Source organism: Marmota monax, unplaced genomic scaffold (genome assembly GCF_021218885.2).
Source record: "Marmota monax isolate L192 unplaced genomic scaffold, Marmota_monax_Labrador192_F-V1.1 WCK01_AAM20220418_F8-fsc00029, whole genome shotgun sequence".
Lineage (NCBI taxonomy): Eukaryota > Metazoa > Chordata > Mammalia > Rodentia > Sciuridae > Marmota > Marmota monax.
The window spans coordinates 17,743,554-17,767,311 of NW_026693024.1; the positions used below are offsets into that span (position 1 = coordinate 17,743,554).

Consider the following 23,758-nt stretch of genomic DNA (forward strand, 5'->3'; position numbering starts at 1 on the left):
GTCTGAATACTCCCATGGGGAGCATAATCCTTCTAATGACAGACCCAATTTCTGCCCTCCTGCACAGCTCACCGAGGGAGAAATTCAAGGAGGTCAGTGATTAAACTCTAATAGAGTAAATGCTGGCTGTGCTTGTTTGTGGCTTGCCCCCTCCAAAACCCACAGTGAAATTTGATTGCCATTGTGACAGAGTTGGGAGTGGTGTCTTTAAGAAGTGATTATGTCTTAAGAGGGATTTGTGGCCACATGCAGTGCTGCACGCTTGAAATCCTAGACTTGGGGAGGCTGAGGCAGAAGGATCACAAGTTTGAGGCCAGCCTGGGCAGCTTAGAAAGATCCTGTCTCAAAAAAAAAAAAAAAGGAGGGCTAGGTATACAGCTCCTTGATAGAGCATCCTGGGGCTCAGTCCCTGGTACTGCAAATAAATTAATAATTAACAAGAAAGGAAGCACGTGTGCGCGTGCACACACACACACACACACACAGTATGAGGACTTCTAGGGGTCCTTAAAAAAGAAAAAAAAGAGGGCTTCATACCTTTCTCAAGTGAGTGAGTTCTTCCTCTTGAGGAGCTGGATTAAGTGTTTCTCCAAGATCAGTTGGACCTTCATGTTGTGTTATAGCAAGTGGTAATAGCAGGGATGGGGTCATTATTGTAGGTCATCTCTTGTCTATGGTTGTACCTAGGGGCACATTCTGAGATATGCAGAATTTGAATATTTTTCAGTCCTTTAGGATCTATGCATGAGGTTCAGTAGGACCATATGTCAGAAAATGAGCAAAATTTTATATTTATGTAGTACTACTATACTGAATTCTACTAGACGTTATAATTTGTGCTTCTTGCATACTGGTTTTCACAATTAGATGTGATAGTTAACTGCATTTTCTAGGTGAAGACACTAAGGTTCAGGTAGCCTAGAAAGCTTCCTCTAGACTAGATGGCTTATATTCAGGGCATCACAATTTGAACCTGGTAGAGTCAAAAGTCTATGCTCAGGCTGGGTTTATAGCTCAGTGGTTGGGCACTTGCCTAGCTCGTGTGAAGCACTGGGTTCAATCCTCGGCACCCCATAAAAGTAAAATAAATAAATTAAAAGTATTGTGTCCATCTATAACTGAAAATATGTTAAAAAAAGTCTATACTCTTTATTTTTTGTGGTGCTGGGGATTGAACCCAGGGCCTTGTGCATGCAAGGCAAGCTCTTTACCAACTGAGCTACACCCCCGGCCCTATACTCTTTTCATACAGTTCACTTTCATAGAGTTTCATAGAGTGACTTACTTTATGGTAATCAAAGAGCTTACTTTATGGTTTAATTAAAGAGCTTCTAGTCTTACATAACTAAATTAAATTCAAGCTAGCTTTAACAAAAAAGAAAATATATTGTAAGGAGCGGGGATGTCTTGAAATGCAGAATGCAGATGGCTTCCAGAAGGAACTGGAACTGAGGATGGGAAAGCCGTAATCCTCATTCTCTCTTATCTCACCTCCTCCTTGCACATCTGTTCTTGTTCCCTCTTTGGCTTCTGTAGGTTATGCAACATGGCTGCTGCGCAGCTCTGACCAGGCCCACGTGTTAGCCGTCCCCAAATCCCAATGCCAAACTCCTGATAGAGAAAATCGACCGGCTCTGCTTCAGTCAGACGTTCATCCTGGTGCAATCAGCTGTAGCCAAGGGGATGGATGACCTCACCCAGGTGCAGCCACCACGGGATTTGAGGCACCTTCCTTTCCCGGTCTGCAAGTCTGACTTTGGCCTTTTCTCGCTCATCTAGTTTGGCTGCCACCACTTTGGGTACTGTTCCACAGGGAAGTCCAAGTTTCCCTCTGGGTCTGATCCTTCTTATGGCTCTTTTTTTTTGGTACTGGGGATTAAACCCAGGGGCACTCAAGCACTGAGCCACATCCCCAGCCCTTATTTTGTATTTTGTTTAGAGACAGGGTCTCACTGAGTTGCTTAGCATCTCACTTTTGCTGAGACTGGCTTTGAAATGTGATCCTCCTGCCTCAGCCTCCCAGGATACTGGGATTATAGGGGTGCACCACTGTGCCCGGCTTCTTATACTTCTTTGAAGAGAAAATAATACTAGGACAGGCTTGGCCAATATGTTATTGTGTTAATGATTTTCCTCTTTTGAAGGGCATTATCGTTTTTCTTCTAACTCATTCCTTATCCCAAGTGTCTCTGTTCATGCACTTGTGTGTGCACACATGTGCTCACACACGAGTACAGTTAGAGAACCTGTTCAGAAGAAATCACCAACTTCCTTTGGAGCTTGACTTGTCTCTTGAGCTGCAGTAGCAATAGCTCTACTTACTTTCTTGGCCAACAGAAAGTGAATTAAACCCTCCCCACACCTGTTGTCTCTTCCGCCTCCTTATAATGTTTAAAGGCCTTTCCCCAAAGTCCCCACTTATCCAGAAGTGGGTCCAGTTACTCTTTTTGGACACATTGGGAAGAATAAATTGACCCCGAGGTCTTAGGAGCAAGTGGTAGTCACCAACTTCACTGTCAACTGAAGTAGCTCCTGGGGAAGGAGATCAGATCTCAGTGCCCTGTTGCATACATGGGTACTTTCTGTTTTCTCCTTCAGCTGTTAGGGAGAAGAAACTCAGAGGTAAAAAATATATTGTTACATGTTTTATTGGTGGCCCAAATTTATGAATATTTAGTGTTCCAGAGGTTTGTTTGCAGACCAGTTGTTTAGAACATGGAATTCATCTTGCTATGGAAACATTATCCTTGCTAGTTAAGTTTCTAGCCAAACTATGAATGATCATTTGGCCTATAACGTGGCTGAAATGCTAATTGTGGCCTTGAGGTTTTTCTTACCCTTAAATGTAGAGTTAGAACTCTTCTTGTCCGTGGCTCTGAACTCATTAGCTTCCTGAATCCTTGTTCACCAGAGCGTCTCTGAAGTTTAGTGTTTCTGGAATCTCAATTTTCTGCCTCCTTAAGGAGGCAGGGGAAACCATGCAGGTATGTGGGGATGATGGGTGTGGGTATTGAAAGGTGCAGGGTGGTATAAAAGAAGGGTAGGTCCAGTGGAAGGAGGTGCCTTTGGTGTCCTCAGTGATTCCTGTGGGAAGGGCAGATCAGGCTAGGGAAGAGGAGTAGGGAGGAAGGGCTGGCTGGCTGCACTTCTGGACAAGTAGGTATCGTCATTAATTAGCCAACGTCTGCCTCTAAAATACTTATTGACTCTTCTTTCTTGTATGCGGTTCTTTGAGCTGTTCTTTCCCCTTGATTAGCCTGCAGTAAGTACATGAAGAACGAATTGACAGCATTTCTCCTTTGTCTTGCTGGGTCCCTGAACTCACCCCCTTGGACTCACCATGACTGCGTGAAGTCCAGCCAGGCAGCCACAAGGTGTGAGCCAGGATCCTACTGCACGTGGTGATGGCAGCATGCCTTTGTGGGTCCTGCGCCTGTGGCTTTAGCAGATGATTTCCTCTCCTTCTCCAACTTGGAACCAGACAGTTTCACATTCTCAGCAAGCAGATGGACAACAAGGTTGAAAGAGGATCTGGTACTGAAATAGTCTTTGAGTCATCCTCTGACTGTTCCCTCACACGGGCACTCGCCTCTCTCTCTTACAGGAGGACAATGCTGGGAATTCACTGTCCTCAGGATTGCTGGCCTCTCCTCTCAACCTATGTTTCATTTTTTCTTCTGGGTCAAGGTTGGAACTCTGCTAGTATAATAATTTGTCTAGAACTGAGATATAGCACTCAGTGATAGAGCACTTGTCTACCACAAGAGTGAGGCCCTGGGTTAATCCCCAGCACTGCCAAAAAAAAAAAAAAAAAAAAAAAAAGAATATTGTCTAATTTGTTTTGGCAGAACACCTGGTCTTTTGCCCTCAGTAGGTGTTTAAAAATAGAATTTATAATTAAAAGTTTTCTATCTACCTTCTATTGTTGTCCTCTTTCAAAACAACAACAAAACTCCTGACATAAAAAGGGAAGTGTGAGTTTTGATGTCACCTGTGACATGTTTTGGGAAGTGAAGGTGCTCTGGCTAGAAACCATTGACTTGGTCCTTGGTGCTTGTTATGTGCTGACGACCGTGTGTGACCCCCAGATAGTCACTGTGTCTTTCTATGCTTTCTTTCCTCACCTGTAAAGTGAGACACTAAAACCTCAACACATGTGACTAGATTTACATAGATTTCTATTAATTTTCATAGATTAGAGCTATTCTTCTTCTACAGCAAAATAGTTGATGAGCAAGAAGCAATTAATCTACTTAAGGATTTACTTATTCTGAACCATATGTATTGTGCTCAAATGCCTTTTATTCGATCCTTGCTGCAAAGGGCTTATTGTGTTCTCTTCTTTGTGATTACACCCTCCATTTGATTTGATTTGATTTTTTTCTTTTCGTTTTTTCTTGGGTCACTCAGATGGCTTTTTCTTTTTAGTGTGACACTAGGGATTGAACCCAGGGCCTTGTGCCTGCAAAGCACACACTCTACCACCAGGCCATGCTCCTGGCCCCTCCATTTGATTTTTTAATAGAGCATAAGATGCACTATAGTCCAATTCAGGGCATGTTGTGGGGTCACTCTGTCTCATCCTGCTCATTTGGAGGTATTTTTTGCAGTCAGGCTTTCTGTTAAGAAATGGAAGCAGGAACATCAGGAGCACTCTGAGCTATTGAACAGTCTACATAAATTGGCAGGTGGCATCCAAAGTTACTCCATGATGATGGTATCTGATTTCTATTTCTCTCTCTCTTCCCAATTTTGATAGTTTTAGGTAAGTCCCGTGACCTCGGTTGACCAAGGTCTTATACAAATATGTGTAAAAATTTTAGGAGGCAAAGATTGGAACATTTTTTTTTTCCAGGATTAAGTAACACTTTGTAATGACATTGCTGACTTTGGAAAATTTTATCTCTGTTCCTCAACACATGGATTGCTTCCACCAAAAGAGGATAACATTTGGGATGATGATTTTCAAAGTAACCACAGGGAGAGAGCTTCAGCCTTTGTGTGTGCCTTGGGTCACGTGGAAAGAAGAAAGAGGTTTGATAAGCCTCTCCGAATCCCAGCAGAATTGTCTGGGAGGTTTGCACCAAAGTTTCTGTCATTTGCTTGGACTTATTCACCCTCACCTGGGGTGGTGAACAAGTCTTTCCTCTGAAGCCTCTTCTCTATCGGCTGTGTTATGTCTGACATGACTGAACTGTGCATTCACAATGCTTATCAGAGGAGTTGTAAAATACCTGTCTGGTCTCTAGATAAAAGTTGACAGTTGTATGTAGTGTTAATGCATCACCTAATGATCCCCCTTGGGTTTAAGAAAGCATTGGATTTTTTTTGGGGGGGGGGTGAGGTACTAGGTATTGAACCCAGGGGCACTTGACCACTGAGTCACATCCCCAGCCCTATTTTGTATTTTATTTAGAGACAGAGTCTCACTGAGTTTCTTAGCACCTTGCTTTTGCCGAGTTTGGCTTTGAACTCACGGTCCTCCTGTCCTACCTCCCGAGCTGCTGGGATTCCAGGTGCTTGCGACTGTGCCCAGGGAAAGCATAGGGTATTAATATACATGTAGGAATAAAGTTAGGGTTGACTTTCCTTGTTTGCTTTTTTGCTTTTATTAGAGCTTGAAAAGCTTAAAATTGGTAGTTCTAAAATTTCATCATGTTTTTTCCCCTCAGTTCTTTCTGCCATTGCTGACTTTGCTTTCGATTTCTTTTGCCCAGAATACTCTCTTCCTCCTGCCCCTTGTCTTCCCATGCTCTGTTAAATTCTCCAGATTCTGGAGGGCTGGGCTCAAAAAGCTGCCTGTCTTCCTGGATCCCAGAGGGACATGGCATGCTCTGCCCAGTTACCGTGTCCAACCTGTGTCTTTCCCTCCACCACCTGAAAGTTCTGTTTTGTTTATCTTTGTGTTCGTAGCACCTGATAGAGGACCTGGTAGATAATAGGAGCTTCATGAATGTTTTCCAAATGAAGCAATGAGGATAAGAGTGCTGCACTAAGAGAGGGTATCTAACTATATGGGGGAGGGAAAGGGAGGTGGTGGAAGTACCCCAGAAAAGATAGGCCTGGAATGACCTTTTCTTGGAGGAGGAGCTATTAGCCAGATGAGAGGGGTGGGAAGAATGACCTTGGTAAATGGAAAATCGAGGAATTGTGAATAAGGAATTTCAGGTACTTATAAATAGTGAAGTATGACTGGAACTTCAATGCAAAGTGGAAAAGGCTGAAAGAAAAATGGCTCTAAAAAGGAAGGCAGGTTCTATGTTAATTTGAATTTTGTGCCAGTAAAAATAATTATTTAGGTTATTAGCCAGAATTTACCTCTGTACTGCACTGATCAATAGTATAAAAAGCCAGGTGTGGGACTGGATTTCATGAGGTCATTTGATTAGAAGAACTTAAATATTTATTTTTATGTAATAATTACTTCAAAGGAAATGGATGGGTATATCAGTCTTTGTATGAAACAAATGTTTGCTAAAATCACAAACTAAAATCTTAAAAGGTTCAAGGACATTATTCCTGACTTAGAAACAAAAATACTGGAATCTCAGTTTAACCTAAGTGATTAACCAGGTCTCATGTCATGGGACAACTTTATAGCTGAAGCTGTGTTTTAATGAAGCGTTCCTGGTCCATCAGTTGCTAACCATTTAAAGATGGGATACTCATAATTCATAAGTAGATAAGCCTAGATTACTTTCTCTAATGCTGACTTCATGAAGATCAAAGGAGATGATATCTATAAAATGCCCTAAGGGGCCTGGGGGTGTGGCTCATTGGTAGAGCACTTGCCTAGCATGTGTGAGGCACTGGGTTCGATTCTCAGCACTGCATATAAATAAATAAAAATAAAATTCTATCAACAACTAAAAAAATAAAATTAAGTTTAAAAAAGGGAACTTGTGGTGGATTAAAAAAATACTTAGTCCCAGGCCCCAGGCCTGGCACCCTCTGAGGACTCAACAGCTCTGTAGTCACACCAGAGCTGAGGAAGCCTCCACTTTGTGATCCTCAACTTTCTCAAGAAACTTTGAGAAACAAGTCTCTGCCTCCAATTGTCCCGTTGTTGATATGTCCACTCTTTCCCAAGACTCTGGACTTTCCTTGGTGGTTTTAGGCAAGACCTCCCCTCTCAGACGTGCTTCCTGTGTGAGTCTCAGACCATCAGGGTGATCTGATGGGAGGACAGAATCTTCCAGCCTCTGTGCATTTCAGCAGTTACCTGTATTTCAGATAGTTCTGGTTCCACTTCCCCAAAAGTTTCAGGGAATCCCACCAAGGGCATCTTGACATGTCAGGCAAAGGCTTTCCTCCGTGTTCGTGGTGGGCAGCAGGTTTGCCCAAGTTGCTAATGATGAGGAGGAATCGGGACGCTGTACTAAACAACTGAAACCTGGTTTTTGGTGGGCATAATTTAGGAGTATCATGTGCCTTTAGTTTGTTTTGATTAAATTCCAAGATGATATAATCATCTGACTATTAAAATAATTAATTGCCTTGTTTTCTACCTAGAGGTGTAATGGTTCCAGATTTGCAAGTCAGAATGCATTTTGCAATAAGACAATGAAGCATGAGCAATTGTTACTGTGATTTCTTCTGTGGCAGGGTAGGGCACGTTAGCTGGCCGAGTCACTCTGAGACATTTCAGGGAGCATTTCTTGGAAATGTGCATTTTTCTTGTGCTTAAATTTGAAAGACGATGAGAATAGCCCAGGTTTTCCCCCAGTTCTTTCCCAATGCAAGTGAATTGACACCATTCTGTAAATGCAAGGTGCTTGCTGAAAAGTGAAATGCCTTCCCACTGTGGTGCCCAGGACCACAGACCCATTCCAGTCTATGGGAAAGGAGGAAACTGCCAGGCTGACCATGCTGAGGTCATTTGAAAGTGCAGGAAGTCTGAATGTTCTTGGGGCAGTGCCTTTGCCATTTTTGAATGGCCTAAATCTGTAACTATTCATTTACTGGTTCATAACTTTAGAAATTATTTTGGAGTAATCCCTTTCAGCAGAGAGAATGTGCTTAAAAAGTGCAATTTAAATGAAAAATTAAATGCCAAATTCATGTTTCTCAAAGAAGGAGGTGGTGAATATGTAATTCATAAGTCTATGGAAACAGCATCAATGTGTGTTCTTCAGTGTGTAATTATTTTTTTAATATATATTTTAGTGATAGGTGAACACCATATCTTTATTTATTTATTTTTTAAAAATGTGGTGCTGGGGATCGAATGTTTTTAAATGAAGCAATGAGGATAAGAGCGCTGCACTAAGAGAGGGTATCTAACTATATGGTGCCTCACTGGTGCCAGGTGAGTGCTCCACCATGAGCCCCAGCCCCGGCCCTGTGTGTAATTATCTTAAGAACAGTTTGTCCATAGACAGAGATTCAACACATGCAGGCACAGGAGGGGTCGTCACATGTTTCGTTCACTCTGGGAAGCAGGACTCTTCATTTGGAACAAATGACTTTCCTAGATGCATTTCACCCATCATCAGTATTATGTTTTCTTATGCATGTGCGAAAAGTGAATTTAAAGTTAATGTGGATGACTCCACTAGTAGAAGAGCAATTTATATACAGTTTTAAATCACGCTGTTTTACACTAAGATTACCAGATGCTTCAAATAGAAGACTGGTTTATTACTTGAAAGGTTGATTTTCATCTAATTTAACAAAGTTAGGTGTTTAGAAAAATCATTCTACTGCAGTTTAAATACTTATATCACTGTGAATTCGAATGTAAATTTGGTCTCAAAGTTTATCATCAAAACTAAAATTTATTTTTTTAAACAGCTTCATGAAGGTAAAATTTGCATATCAGAAATGTCACCCATTTTAAGTTTCTAGCTTGTTGGGCGTTAGTGGTTATGCAGCTGGGTAACCATCACTACCATGCAGTGTAGAACACTTTGTTTCCCTGCATGTGATCTGGTGTCCCTTTGCAGTCAACACCCACCTTTCCATCCAGCCTCAGGCAATCACTGAAAATTATTTATTTTTTCTGTGAACATGCAAATAAGTATTTTGTGTCAGAATATAAACAATGGAATTGCTTATGAAAGAAATCCATGGAGCAGAAAATGACATATGTAACCCATTGCAATAGAAATATTCTACTGCAATAAAAATAGTTGCCAAAATTCATCAGTATTTTTCTGTATATGCTAAGTAGTTGAATTACAATTTTTTTGTGACGAAACCAATGTTGCATATAAAGCATCCTTCAGGAGGTAATACATGTTTTTTCCTCTTTGCAGACCATTATCAATCTGATTTTAGGAATGTTTTGAATCTTTGAAGAGCTACTGTGTAAGTCTGTGCCTACTATAATATGGATTTTTTTCTTTTTGCAAAAGAAAGTTTTGGTTGTATTTTGTTGGAAATTTTTAATTAAGATAAGTAGGCAAAATAGTCACCTTTTGAAATTTTACAAATTGCACTAATGGAAAATTAAGCTTGCAAACAGGAGGGCACTAGAACTTATCCTTACTGATCATCATTTTGGTGCTGGGGATTGAACCCATGGCCTTATGCATGCAAGGCAAGCACTCTACCAACTGAGCTATACTCCCAGCCAGAGTTTATCCTTATAAATACAATGTAGAACCTGAGCAGATTAGATAATAAGAACTCAAACACAGCACACAGGCTTTCATTTGGAAGTTTTATAATTGTACGTGGAATACTGGGACTTGTAAGAATCTTTTCATGAAACTACTGTTTTTAACAGGATATATTTATAATTTTTAGCAGAATTCAAAGTATACTGAACGTTAGAAGGCCTGTGATTTCTAGGTATCTAAATTTGGTTAAACAGTAACCAGAACTATAAATAGACACAATTTGTTTGATGAGATTCGTTGTCATAATTTTTCTTCAAGAAAAGGTAACATAAGCAAAAGATAATATTTTTGAAAATAACTTTACATACTGTAATATCAAAACAGGAAAATGAAGACTATATTTCACTTGGAATTTTTCCTGAATCTGGTAGGTATTTGAGTACTGAAGAAAGTATTTTCTTAATTAAAATTATTATGGTCTACAGAAAAGAGTCAACTGTCACCAATTTCAAATTTATTAACTATGAAATGTATCCTGAAGGATATTTTTAAAACATATTGAAAACCCTGTATCCTTGCTTATGTAATCAAAAACCATTGCATGGAAAAGTAACACAAATCAGTAGAAACCAGCTATTTCTGAAAAAAGTATCTGTAAAATACATTGCAGGAAAAGTGTTAATAACTAAAAGCTACAAAGAACTCTTATGAACTGATGAGAAAAATATCAACTATTTTAAAGCAAAACTTGGACAAAGAAGAAGAAGAGGCGATTCACAGAGTTAAGCTAAGATGCTGTGTGTGCGCGTGAGGGTGTGTGTGTGCCTGTGTGCACGATATATGATTAAATGAGCCCAAAGGAAAACGTTTAGTAGACACCAGGGCTGTTAACTTTGGTACAGCATTGAGTGAGGGGCTGGTGTTAGTAGAAAGCTAACCAAACAATTCCAATACCCTTTTCAAAGATGACTGAAAGAGATACAGGAATTAATCATTAGAATACCCCAGGTGCCACAGTTGAGGAGCAGAGAAACGGCTCCTCAGGCCTGTGGTCTGACTAGAGAAGGCCCTAGACAGTGAATTATTTTCTTCACTCCTTATGAGATCATTACTTGCAACTAGGGACATAGTGGCTTTCATGAGGTGAGTATAGTTCTGTGGTTGGGCACAATCAGAGTTCAGGAGTTGTTGTGAGGCCCCTGGAAGAACGCTCCTTGCAAAGACACACTGCATCTGGTGGTGACTGCTTCTTTGAGCAGGCCATCCTGTATGTGATCTGAACAGGATTCACCTCCAGGGAATTGAGGAGGATCTGCGTCTGGAACCTGGTTTGTAAGACAGAGTTCTCTTTGTGACCCCATTTTGCTGGAAATGTGAACATTGTCACATGCAGTTTGTGGTTGTTGCTACACTGGAAAAGTCCCCAAGGTGCTCCTTATGAGGGCCCCACTATGATGTGTGCCTGGAAGACACATTAAAACAGCAGCCTGCTCCCTTGAGACCTATGTTATGGAGGCTGTGGAGGGAGGACTTCCCGTGACTAGCAGTAAATCTGGAAGGAAAGTGGACTTTTTCAGCATAGGGGGATTTTTTTTCTCATATAACATGAGACGGGCTCCCCCAACGCCTGGCACCTGCAGCCCCGCCTCAAGCAGTTTCTGGACCCCTCCCTACTGTCCTCCAACCCTGGCTTCTGTGCCTTAACTTCTGATTCTCTGATCTATTCAGATGGTATTTGTTAGTTCCGTCCAGCTCTGAGTTCAATGAGGATCTGGTGATTCACTCTTCTGTGGGAAGAGGAAGGTGGGGTGGAGGAGAAGGTGGGAGAAGAAGAGTATCAGTTACCTAAGTCGTAGAGAGAATTTAAGTTTGTAAGGGACCTTTCCCGAGAGTTCTCCTGGAGCTGCCCTATTCCTAGCAGGATCCGCCCTAATCCTAGAGCCGCCCTATTCCCAGAGCAGGGTCACCTTTCAACCATTCCCTCTAGCAAAATGCCAGGCCTCATTCCCACTAAACTGTGGCTCTCAACAGAATATGATTGATTGAGTTCTATTGTGTATCAGGCTAGGACCACAATGTACAGCTGAGCAGGTTGTGTACTGCACAACCCCAGGATGTGACATTTTTTGCCCCACTTCCAATACTTGTACAATACAGGTATTTCTATCCCATCTGGACTGTGCTAGCTACTTTACAAACTCTCATATACTTTAACAATAACCTATAAGATGAAAACCATTCTTCTTACTTTAAAGAAGAAGAAAAAAAACGAGTTTATGTTAACAGTTTACTGAAGGTTATATAATAACCAGTGGGCAGTAGAGTTTGTCTAGGTCCAAAGCCTCTGCTTCCCTCTACAGGATGCTACATTTTGTGGGTGACTTATCCTCTAAGTAATTTCATCCATGACCACCACCTCAATGATGGCACTTTCCATAAGGCACTCCACCAGATCTCTCTCTGGTGGCCTGCTGGAGAATTCTCCTGTGCTCCAGAGACCCCTGAGATTCTGCAGGGTGTAAAGTGAAGCCTCATCGTCCTGCTCATTGCATCTCCTTAACTCCCACTCTTGGTGAAGTCGCGATCTGGGCTCTTCTCTCTCTCTCTCTCTCTCTCCTGTCATATCCAATTAATGCCACATCTTACCAATTCTGCTTCTGAATTCTCTATTGTTCCTTTTCAAACCAAAATTGTCACTGCATTCATTCAGGTCTTTGTTCTTCTATTCTGAATGCAACTGTTCTTCCTAAACTAGGAAAAGCTGTACCTAAATCTGTCTAAGACTTTGCACTAACCATTTGCTCTGCCTGCTTCACCCTGTCTGCCTTCCCCACTCAGCTGCCCAAGGACACCGGGTTTCAGTCACCTTGTCCTAGAAGCCTTCTTTGATCCTTTCATCAACCCCCTTCCATTAATTACTCTTCTCTGCTCCCGTGCCACTCGGAGCTTATGGCCATCCATCACATCCCTCCTCACAGCATTCTGATAATGGATTTACTTGTCTGATTCCTACCTTGGATTGAGAAGTCTTTGAGGATGGGGACCATGTTTAACTTACCTGTATCTGCCTCCCCACTAGCAGCTTGTCTTGGAGGAGATCAATAAGTGCTCAAGGGAATGATATTCAGTCACATTGTGGATGTCTTAGGGAGATCTGAAAGAGTTGTTTGCATTATATTGCAGTGTTGGATGTGTTCATTTCGTTTTATTAAATTCTGACTGCAATTTTTATAAATTTTCATGGTTGGAATAATTTGTGGTGAAGTTATCCAATTATATAAAATTTTTGTGATGACAGCCAGTGGGATTACTGTCAAACCTATGTTTTTATTCATATTGGCAGCCACTTCGTACCTTTATTCTACAGATAAGCGATGATGACTTAATTGCGTGGTAATTTAAAAAGTGGACTCTGTTGAACTTTGGTTCAAGGCTCAGAAGATGTGCATCAACACTAACGAGTAAAAGCCGCCTCTTAGGGGGACCTTATCTTTCCTGTTTGCTGTCCATCAACAATGGTTACTATAGCAAGAGAATTTCTTGAGGAAGCTATCTAGAACCTAAGCCACTGCTAAATCGGAAATTAGATATCCTTTGGGGGTGATTTTCACTAATATGCAATTTTTTCTCATGCAATAAAGATTTAGGTCTTGTGTCAGCTCTGGTCTGGTTTGGCCAACCACTTAACTCACCCTGGGCATCAGTTTTCTTGTCTTTAAAATGAGGTGTTTGGATTAAAATAGCTCGAAGGACTTTTCAGGCTCAAATATGCTTTGATGACATTCCTTGCTGGGGCTGGGGGCTTGGGAGTGTTCTCCTGCCCTCTCCTCTGCCCAGTCCTCTGTTCCTTCTCCTGCTCCAGTGGGCTGGTGCTGCTGCAGGTCCTAGCATCACAGTAGTTAGCTGGGTTCTTCAGCACTTGGCTTTGACCTGGAAGTTTGCTTCCACGTGAGCTGAGAAGCAGGTGGCTCCTGGCCTTTGGAGCGGCGCCTGCTGTGCAGGGTCACTGCGCTGCACATCCCTTCCCCTAAGACTTGGGAGTTCCTTTCAGGAAGAAGTGTCCTGACAGTGGTTACAAAAGTAGAATGAGGTTGCTGAGAGAGCACAAAAAGACACCATGAAGGAGGAAGGACTGTTCCAACTTACAACGTTCCTGAGGTGGTGACCTTTGCGGGTGTGGAAAGCCAGGACGTGTGTCACCCACATGTATGTCACACAAATGTCCAGAGTTTGGAGTGAGGAAGGCACGTCGTGGAAGGCGGCTTTACCTAAGGGTACAGCTGGTTAAGTTCCCACGTGTTTCTTGAATAACTTGTTGACAGAGCCCCTCCATGACACCCTCGCAGACCACTGTTTCCTCAAGGCCGGTGCCTGCGGTTTAGGAGGCGAGCTGACACTGTTCGCTGCCTTGATGTCCCCACATTCTAATTCTGTCGTTAGGCGCAAAAGGACAGGTCAGGTGCCAGCTGTTGTGATGAGCTCGGGAGGTGCTGTACGGAAACAGGGAGGTGGAAGGCCGGCGTGGGCCGCTGGAGGAGGGAGACCGGAGCTGGGCAGCCGGGGAGGTGGCCTGTGCGGTTGTGCGCAGAGGGAGAGGCGCAAGCGCCGAGGCGGGGCGAGGCGGGTGCAGGGCGCTGGACTGCGGTGCGCCACGGGCTCGGGGTTGCCGCGGCCGGCGGGCGAACGCGCCAGGTCCTGGCCCCCGGGCGGCGACAAGAGCGGAGAGCCGGGCGCGGCAGCCGGGCTCGGACAGGGTTAAGCCATCACCTGCCTTGAAGTGCGACCCAGATGGGAAGTAGGAAGTGCGGCGCCTGAGCTTCCTGTATAAATAAACGCGGCTCCCAGCGCCGCCGCCGCCCGGCACGGTCCCCAGCGTCGCCCTGCCGGCCAGGCCGGGAGGCGCGCGGGGACTCCTCCTCTTCCCCGCCGATAGGTCCGGGCGCGCGATCGCTGGCGATCCTGCCAAGTGAGGAGCTGTCAGCCGCAGAGCGCCCAGGGCAGGGAGGAATGGAAGAGCTCCCCCTCCCCGGCGCCGGCCGCGCAGCTCGGGCTGGCGGTGCGCGCAGGACCCGCCGCTGAGGAACTGCGGCCAGAGGGACGCTGCCCTCCTGCCAGGTAGGTGCAGAGCGCGGCTCCGGGGCTGCAGGCGGTGCAAGCCTGGAGCCTCGTTAGTCCACGAAAAGGGACCGAGACGGGCGAGAGAAGCGAGGCAACGGTGACACCTTGGCGCTTGGCTTCATTTTCTGTTTCTAGTGCTGAAACCATACAGCACTGCATGCATTCTGAATGCCTTAAACACCTGTTAACTTTTAAAAATAGATGTCTTCCTAAAGGTGAAAATACATTAGCTTCATTTGTAACAAAGGTATCATAAAATTGAAGATTAGATCAAATCTCCCTGGATCTTTGGGGGAGAATAAAAGTTGGCAGGATCTTGGATGTCTACCTTCTGTTATTTGGAAATGCATGGCAATATGTTGACACACAGAGCTATGGATACAGTGTTGGGTTAATCCTGGAATCTTGGCCAGACATCACTGTGGTTATTCTGACAATTTGTATAAAACAGAATCAAACTCTGTGGTAGCCTCAAGTTTAAGTTAAAAGGAAACTGATTTCTGTTTTAACAGGAAAAAGGCATCTTTTGCTTACCCCTTCCAGGGTACCTTTTGCTTTTCTCATTAGTTTCAGGGATTCTGCTGTGAATCTGCTCCTGACGCATACACTTCTTACATACAGATTTCTCAGGGTGAAGTCCTCTCTCTGAATAAATGTTTCCACTATAGACTGTCAGTTTCTTATTGCTTTCTGTCCCACATATCTTATCAAAACATAGGCTGGGGAGCCTTATAAGGACTATCAGTATTCTTCTGGCTTGCCATTTCTGGGTGTTTATTTGAACATCCAGAGGTATGAATTACAGGATAATGCATTTAACATTTCTGAAGCAGGAGATTAGGGGTGTCTATACCCAGAAGCAAAATAAATGAACTTTGTGATGACTCAGTTTTCAGGGTGTGGATGAGGCAAAAGGAACCCAGCCGGTCTTCACTGAGTTGCTGGCTAATTAAAGCATCTGCTGCAGCTTCCCCTGAGCTGCTGAGCTTCCTGGGCTCTGGTCCCTTCAATGGTTCACTCCTCTCTGACTCTCTCCCCTCCTTGCTGTGCCCTTCCTTCTGAACATTGGTCCTTTTCATGGGTAGCAGTTCCTTAAGTATTTCTAAAACTATCTTGAGGAGGAGGAGAAGGAGAGAAAAAGAGAAATCTCTAGCAGATGCACAAAGCTACTTGGAGATAATTGTATTATGAAATTCAAGGCTGTGATTTCACCTAACGTCTGCCCTGCCCTTCCACGCCTTTGGCAGGGTATTTTATTCTTTGTGGTGGGCATCAACTTAGAAAAATGCCTGTTTCAAAAGTACTCTGACTAACTTGATGGCTTAAAAGAAAATTAAACATATATAGTGAATATGAAAAAAAAGTCAAGGGGCAGAATTGGGTTACTTGGCTTTTAATCTCACACAAACCAAAAAACTCAACCAAAAAAAAAAAAAAAAAAAAAAGAGCTCCAAACCAATCACCCTAGATAACTTGCTCTTGTACTACTGCGCTGGAAGGAAGGTCTGAGTGTGGTCAGACACTGTCAATTTACCCAGAGTTTTACAAATATTTACAGTCATTATGCCAAATATCTTCGTGCTGAGCCCTGAAGAACATTCTCAGCATTCAAAAGCTCCATTCTCATGAATGGTTTCAGTTCACTTGCGATTTAAAGGCATTCAGGTTTCTAAACTAGGTCAGTTTAAGACCTGTCTTGTAAAAATAATCAGCTTTTGGGTCTCAGATTATGAACCAGGTTTTTGCAACCATATTCTACAGCAAAGAGAAAAGTATGCTCTTTCTAGAAAGAAAAAGTTTGTTTTATCTACCTAGTAAGACCATCTAGCTTCCCAGAAGACATCTTTCTCTCCAAAATTATGAGTACTTTTCATCAGAAAAGGTATTCAACTTCCCTTCTTAAAAGGTTGTTTCAATATTTCAGGTGTTTAGAACATTTCTATCTCTGCAGAGTGGCTTCTGTGTTTCCCCTGCCCTTGATGTGACATTACTTTCTTGTTGAGTGAGGTTCTTCGTGTTTGCAGTCTCCAGTTGGAGGTAGAGGTTAGGAATCAGGTTGAACCCAGATGTTGACTGGAAGAACAAAGTCCAAACAGTTTTGGGACTGAACCTACTTTGTGCAACTGATTATTTGGAATGTGGGAAAGGGGCCAAGCTGCCACTCAATCATGCTTTCCACTTTGGGGAGTGGGTATTTGCAGTGATTGCTTCAGAATACCAGACATTTTTTTCAGGGATTTCTGCATTAACTTATAGAAGCTCCTTAGTTATACCTTTGTTTATCAATATTTTAAGTTTTGAATTATTGAAAGTGAGTACAGGTGAGAACCAGGTCTTGAATATTTCTTCTCCTCCATGTACAAGCAACACTCTACTGTTGGGTGATGACTGTTTGCCAGGCACTATGCTGGATGCTGGGGACCTAAAGGGTGTGAATTGTGGTCTCTTGTCTGTAAAGATTCTGATAATCTTGGCAGTGGCTTTGGACTTGGGTGGTCATTCTTAATTCAGGTTGTTTTACCAGAGTGTGAAAACTACTTTGATGTTTTTCATCCTGATCATGTGTTTTTCCTCTGTGTGTGGTTTTGTTGTTGTTTTTGGTTTGTTTGGGGAATGTTTCTCTGATGTCATTTGAGCCTTAAGTAACTCCAAGAGGCAATAAAAGCACCTAAGTTCAGTTAGTTAATGTCTCAATTTTATTTTTCGACCTTTAAGCATATAGAGGAGGCTTTGGAGAAATATTTTATTTGTATTCACTTGGCATTTGCTACATACTTGGTTGTTGAGCACTTCTTAACCCAATGTATCATACTGTACTAGTTATTTAAAAATGGAAAATGACACATTGTAGAGAGTAAAGGTGACCAATGCTTTTCCAACCTGGAACAAGAAAGTTCCCGTCTGGGATAGGCTCCCTTTCTTGATAGGAAACACAACTTAAGTGAAACACAATTCCCTTATTCATAGCAAGAGAGACTTTGATGGCATGGCTTGAGTATCAATTAAGAGCTGTTTTGAGGGCTGGGGTTGTGGCTCAGTGGTAGAGCACTTGCCTAGCACGTGTGAGGCATTGGGTTCGATCTTCAGCACCATCTAAAAATAAGTAAGTAAGTAAGTAAATAAATAAATAAATAAATAAAGGTATTGTGTCTGTCTACAACTAAAAAGAAATATTTTTTAAAAAGCGTATTTCGAGACCCAGACCTCACTAATCTCTCTGAAGTCGTGAGTTTGAGTCCTATCCCTTAGTCAACCTGTTGTTTTTCTTGGAAGACAGAATAAGATAACTCATTTCTCTTTGATGGGCTTGTGGCTGAAACCATAAACCCACGGATTCTTCTCTGTGGCTATTTGAAATCATCTGTTGACAACCTCCCCAACTAGTTTCCCCTTTGTACGTAGGGACTGGGCTTAATCACCTTTCCATCCCTACCACCTGACATGTGGAATTTGGTTCTTTGTGGGTTGACTTTGTTTCCTGCACTCTGGGTTCCAGCTGCAAGAACCTTATTTGGCAAAGACATTGCAAATAAACACCCCAGACCTTGCTCAGCATGGGAGGGAGGAGACTCTGCTTCCAAATTGGTTTTAAACTCATTTCTAACTAAAAATTCTATATGAAGTTTTCAGCCTTTATAGGAAGGGTACTATTTAGTCAGGCTTTTATACATTTGCAGAACAATTTTTGATTTAGATGTTCATATCCTGACCCAAGAAATGAGAATCTTGCTCTGTGGGGCTTTCTGAATACCACTTCTCCTTGATCTTCTCATTGCCTCATTGTCTGACCTGCCAGTCAGCGGCCTTCCTTCCTGCTTGGGAGCTTTGTTGTTCTGCCAGGCAGGGGAAGAAAAGTATTCAGCAGGGCTGTGTAAATAGGTGTGGGAGGCAGGGGAACCACTGATTAAAAAAGAGTGGGCAGGGCCAGGTGGTGTTCAGGAGGGAGCTTCCAGGACGGTGTGAAGTTGCAGTGCCCCAAATCTGGAGCCTGTCCCTGTCTCCCATTCACTCCTACCTTCTTTGATAAGTTTGTATTGTTAGCAGAGTCGGAATGGATTGCCACCTCTTGGGCCTTACCCTGTAGTGTAATGAGAACATGCCAAGAAGAGTCAAAGAAAGAGTCATGTGCTCTGTTGGCCATGTTCTCAAATCTCCCTCCATAGCTATTTTGTAGGAAAAAAACTTTAAAATTAGATCTCATTAAAACAGTAGTCAAGAATCTTATTTGTGACATACTTTTAAACAGCAAAGAGATACTTTAGAAAACAATTCTTGTTGGTATTGAATGTGCTCCTCCTTGCTCTTTCCACCCACAAAAATGGTTAATGAGGCCGAGCACGGTGACGCACGCCTGTAATCCCAGCAGCTGGGGGTGCCGAGGCAGGGGGGATTGTGAGTTCAGAGCCAGCCTCAGCAAAAGCGAGGCTCTAAGCAACTCAGTGAGACCCTGTCTCTAAATAAAATACAAAATAGGGCTGAGATGTGGCTCAGTGGTTGAGTGCCTCCAGTTTAATTCTTGGTATTACCCCTGCCCCCCAAAAAATGGTTAAAGAGGATACCCAGTCATGTGCCATATAACGCCTCAACCAATGGCGGACCATATATATGATGGTGGTCCCACAGATTCCAGTGGAGCTAAAAAGTTCTTGTCACCTAGTGATGTCACAGCCATCTGGTGGTAGAAGACATTCCTCACATGTTTGTGGTGATCCTGGCGTAAACACTCTACGGCACTGCCAGGTGTACAAAGACAATAACATGAAATTATGTGCAATATGTAATACTTGATATACACAACTACGTTATTGGTTTACGTATTTACTATATCATGCTTTTCATTGGTACTGGAAGGTTACTTTTACTTATTATAAAAACAAAGTCCACTGTGAAGCCCCGAGCAGTGTCACCTGGCCACAGCTTCTCATGCCTTCTGTTCACCGTGTCTGATGGTCACATCACAAGAGTTGGCTTCTGCCATCTGCAGTGCACTCTGCCATATTCACACAGTGACATGTCCCTGTCCTCAGGGGATGCTTAGCTGTATTTGCAGATCAGTTCCATATTTAGAAGATAATGGCCTGCAGGTTACAAAGTTATGATCTCATTGTCATCCTGGAATCTTGAGAGGAAGATGCTAAACAGGAGTTGTGGACTGAAATGCCTTTTCACCTCCAAATAAGCTGTGAAACGGGGAGGGACCGAAGTTCCCCATCCTACCTCACAAGGTACCATGAGGAGCAATGCTTTACGATGCTGCCACCTCACACGTCCTGAGTAGGGGATATTTATTTCCATCGCATCTATGAGCCAAGTGTTTCTTGGGATTGCTTCTGTCAGAGAATATTTTCTGATCTATGTTATTATTAAAATAACGACAGGGCATGCTCTGTGTGGCCGCGCATGTCCACCAACGCACTGGCCTTGAGCATTATTCTGTCAAACATTCCATGGATTCAGAGCATGCATTTCTCTGGAGCGAGTCTGCTGGTGCTCCACTGGTTCCTGTGCTCCTGGGGCACATGAGAGCTTTCTGATTTTGCTGATATGCACTGGTTCTTTTTGTCCCTGAATGACGGGAGCACTGGCCAAAGACTTAATCAGTGTTCACGACACTGAGCTGGTTGGAGCATTGCTCTGGGTTCCTGATCCTAAGCTCTGTCCTCATCACCCTCTTGTCTTGCTTCTGCTTCTAGCCAGGGGTCCACCTTGCACTCCAGGATGTATTTGGGTGGAATTCCAGCAAATGGCTAATGATTGATGCTGGTCAGCCCTTCACTAACAGCCAGTACCATTTCAGTTCCCAATAGCTTCTGTTAAGAACATGAACCAGTGGCTAAATAAAGCTCTCTATTGGGTAGAAGTGCCAAGGTCAATGTAGCACACTTGATCTGTATCCGCACGTTCCGCACCTGTTCAATCTGAGGATGCACCCAGTTGTGGATCAGAGATATTCAGGAAAAAAAATTGAGTCTGTACTGAGCACATACAGATATTTTTCTTGTAATTATTTTCTCAATAATTAACATCTTATACAGCATTTCCCTCATATTGATACGTACTCTAGAGATGACTTAAACTACATGGGAGAATGCTTGGAGGTTATGTGCAAATACTATGCTATTTCACGTAAGGAAGTTGAGCATCTGTGGATTTTGGCATCTGAAGGGGTTCCTGGAACTAATGTCCCAAGGATACAAAGGGGCTACTATACCGATTTTCAGATTGTGTTGCATGGTAGCTGCTGTCTGGAGTGCCATTCTTAGCTGGAGTTGGGAGACCTTTCCCAACAAGGCAGTGATGGGTCTTAGGATTGATACCTCTTCCTTTTCCACTAGAGCACTGACTTCCTGAGAATCTCCCTGTGACACAGGTGGCCCTCAGCCTTACCTCCCACCACCTACCCTTCTTGGAATCCCTCCCCTCTGCCAGCCCCCTCCGAGGGTCTGCATCCACATCTGCTCTCCCAGCTACTTCATAGGACAACTCAAGGTCTTGTAAGGGCATATAAACATTTGAGAATATTCAGGTGTCTCCTATTCCTTCTTGTTCCTTGTTCTCAAGTCACCCTTAGACTTTCAGAGTATAGTCTGGAATTAGGGCCTGTGCATGGATCAGTGGAGTTTTGCATACATTCTCTTACATCAATAGTGTTTGGTTGATTCATTCCAATGGTTTTTCTATTTTTCTTAGTCTGTTTGTGCTTTGTGAGTTTAATCCAAGTTTTCAGGGTTTTGCGGAATGGTGTAAATATTTCTAAATAACTAGATTAGCATTCTGATAAAACGCTGTCCTTTCCAGTTACATTATCTTTTTTTGTGCCAAGGGATAGTGTTTTGATTCTGGGTAGTAAAACGGGCATAAACTACACTAGTTAAAAAATACCCTGTACGTTGGTTCCTCACCCTCTGCGTTAGGGGAGCAGATTGCTTTTTCAGGCTGGCAGCAGAGATGAAAATTCCTTATCCATCCTGTGCTTCCTGCACGCCTTCTGAAGCCGTCCTTTCTTTGATGATTCTAATGAAAACACGTGAGGGGGAAAGTGACTTTCCTGCTCTTTTCCTATCTGATGGCACTTGCTTCTCATATGATGAACACTTTATATAGAGCAAGACCCCCTTGGAGCAGGTAGAGTTGCCGATTCTCTTTTCCTGGTAGTTCAGTGTGAGATCAGATGGTTTGAGCAGCTTCCTTTCTTAGGTGGCCTGGCCAATCTGTCCTGCTGTATGGCTGGGGATATGTAAGCCACTGAAAACTGCCACCGGTCTTAGAAAGTTTAAACCTAAAGGCAGCTGCCAGATTTCTCTTCTTTCCAACACGCCCCTACATTCTCTGCCAAAATTCTTTACCCAAGGGGTTCTTAACACCCAATGAGAATCACAGTTACATCTGTAATCCCTGTAAAAATAATTATAATTGTTACCTTTTAAATCCAAGTGGTAGGTGTGTAATTCAAATCACTTTCTTAGATAAAAATGTGGGGTATGAGGAAGAACAAGTGGAGCAAGCCAGTAGACCAGGGAGTGAGTTAGCATCTCTGGAAGACTTTTCTGAAAACATGGAGAGGAATGGGAGTGAGTTGCCCATGCTCCATGGAGGTGTGGCTGGTGATAGGGGCAAAGGGGCAGGTGAAGCTCGGAGTGTGTCCTTAGTGCTCCTGTGGACACACGCACTGGGCTTTGTGTCACTTATGAGGCAGTTTGGGTTGTGAGGGTGAGACTGGTGGACTTTTTTATTTTTTCCCCCAGTTCTGGGAACTAAACCCAGGGGTGCTCCACCACTGAGCTACACCCTCAAAACTTTTTAAAACTTTTTTTTTTTTGGTGCCAGGAATTGAAACCAGGGTTGCTTAATCACGTAATCAGCCACAACCCCAGGCCTTTTTATTTTTTTATTTTGAGACAGGATCTTTCTAAATTGGGTAGGGCCTTGCTAAATTGCTGAGGCTGGGCTGGGGTTGTAGCTCAGTGGTAGAGCACCCACCTCAGGTTCGATCCTCAGTACCACATACAAATAAAATCAAGGTATTGAGTCCATCTACAACTAAAAAAATATTTTTAAAAAACAAATAAATTGCTGAGGCTGACCTTGAACTTGCCATCATCCTGTCTCAGCCTCCTGGGTCGCTGGATTATAGGGGTCACCACCATGCCAGTCTCCTTTATAATATTTTTCTTCTTCTTTTGAGACAGGGTCTCTCTAAGTCGCTTAGGCTGGCAATGAACTTGGAAATTCTCCTGCTCCAGCCTCCCAGATAGCTGGGGTTACAGGAGACTGGTGAATCTTAAGGCATAAATGGAGATCAAGAGGAAACTCCGTAACTATTCACAGCTATGGGGAAATTCACTGGGAGGACTTTGGATTCTCCTGTTTACTGTGTGAAGAGCTTGAATCAATGGTGAAATGATTTCTTGTTCAGTATTTTTTTTTTTAAAAATGACATGCCTGCTATGTGTCATTCATTTTTTTAAAACATTCACTGTTGAGTTTGCCCAAAGTGAAAAACCCAAAGTGCCATTTTTCTGACTGTGTGTGGTGTGGTCTTAGGACTGTGTAATGGCGCCACAGAGGCTGTGAGAGGGTCGAGGGGACTGGCCCTGGGTCTCCCACTGTGAACCAGCACTACTTAATCTCTATTATACAGTGGTAGTTTGGTGAAGATTTTTGTTTTTATAAATTTCCATTGATTGAAAAATGTTTCAAAACCATCACATTAGGGAATTGATGTTATTATACCAGGAAAATAAATTGTTCCTTTTTTGAACAATCATTTTGGATTTTCATAGCTCAAAAGAAATGAAATATGTGTCTTCTTTCCTGTATCTCACTGGGTCACAATTGAATGGGTCACATTTCATCCTTTGAAATGCTTAGAATTCCTTTTTTAAAAAACAAAAACAAAACGAGTTTTTGCTACATAAAAGGTTTTTGTGTCATAAACATATTTTCAGGGGTGGGGGTGTAGCTCAGTGGTAGAGCATGTGCTTAGCATGTGCAAGGCTCTGGGTTCCATTCCCAGTACCAAAACACCTCCACATATTTGTTTTTACATTTTTTGTAACTTTGATTTCACAGCCTCT

General features: G+C 42.9%; 1 protein-coding gene and 1 long non-coding RNA gene across 4 annotated transcripts in view; one reads left to right on the plus strand and one right to left on the minus strand.

Moving 5' to 3' along the window:
- The window catches only part of Rnf144b (ring finger protein 144B), a 158,683-nt gene that overhangs the window by 60,656 nt on the left and 74,269 nt on the right, over positions 1-23,758 (plus strand). The window contains exon 1 of one of the 3 annotated variants that reach the window (XM_046453429.2): positions 14,512-14,678. The exons of the other annotated variants lie outside the window; for them this stretch is intronic. The gene's annotated coding sequence lies outside the window, so the exon portion shown is untranslated. Of the gene's footprint in view, positions 1-14,511; positions 14,679-23,758 lie in introns of those variants that run through there. 3 annotated transcript variants of the gene reach the window in all.
- On the minus strand, positions 8,977-14,254 carry LOC124098569 (uncharacterized). Its single transcript, XR_006853611.2, has 3 exons — positions 13,256-14,254; positions 12,622-12,717; positions 8,977-11,350 (listed from the first exon to the last, which is right to left on the minus strand). It is a non-coding gene; the product is annotated as an uncharacterized LOC124098569 (long non-coding RNA).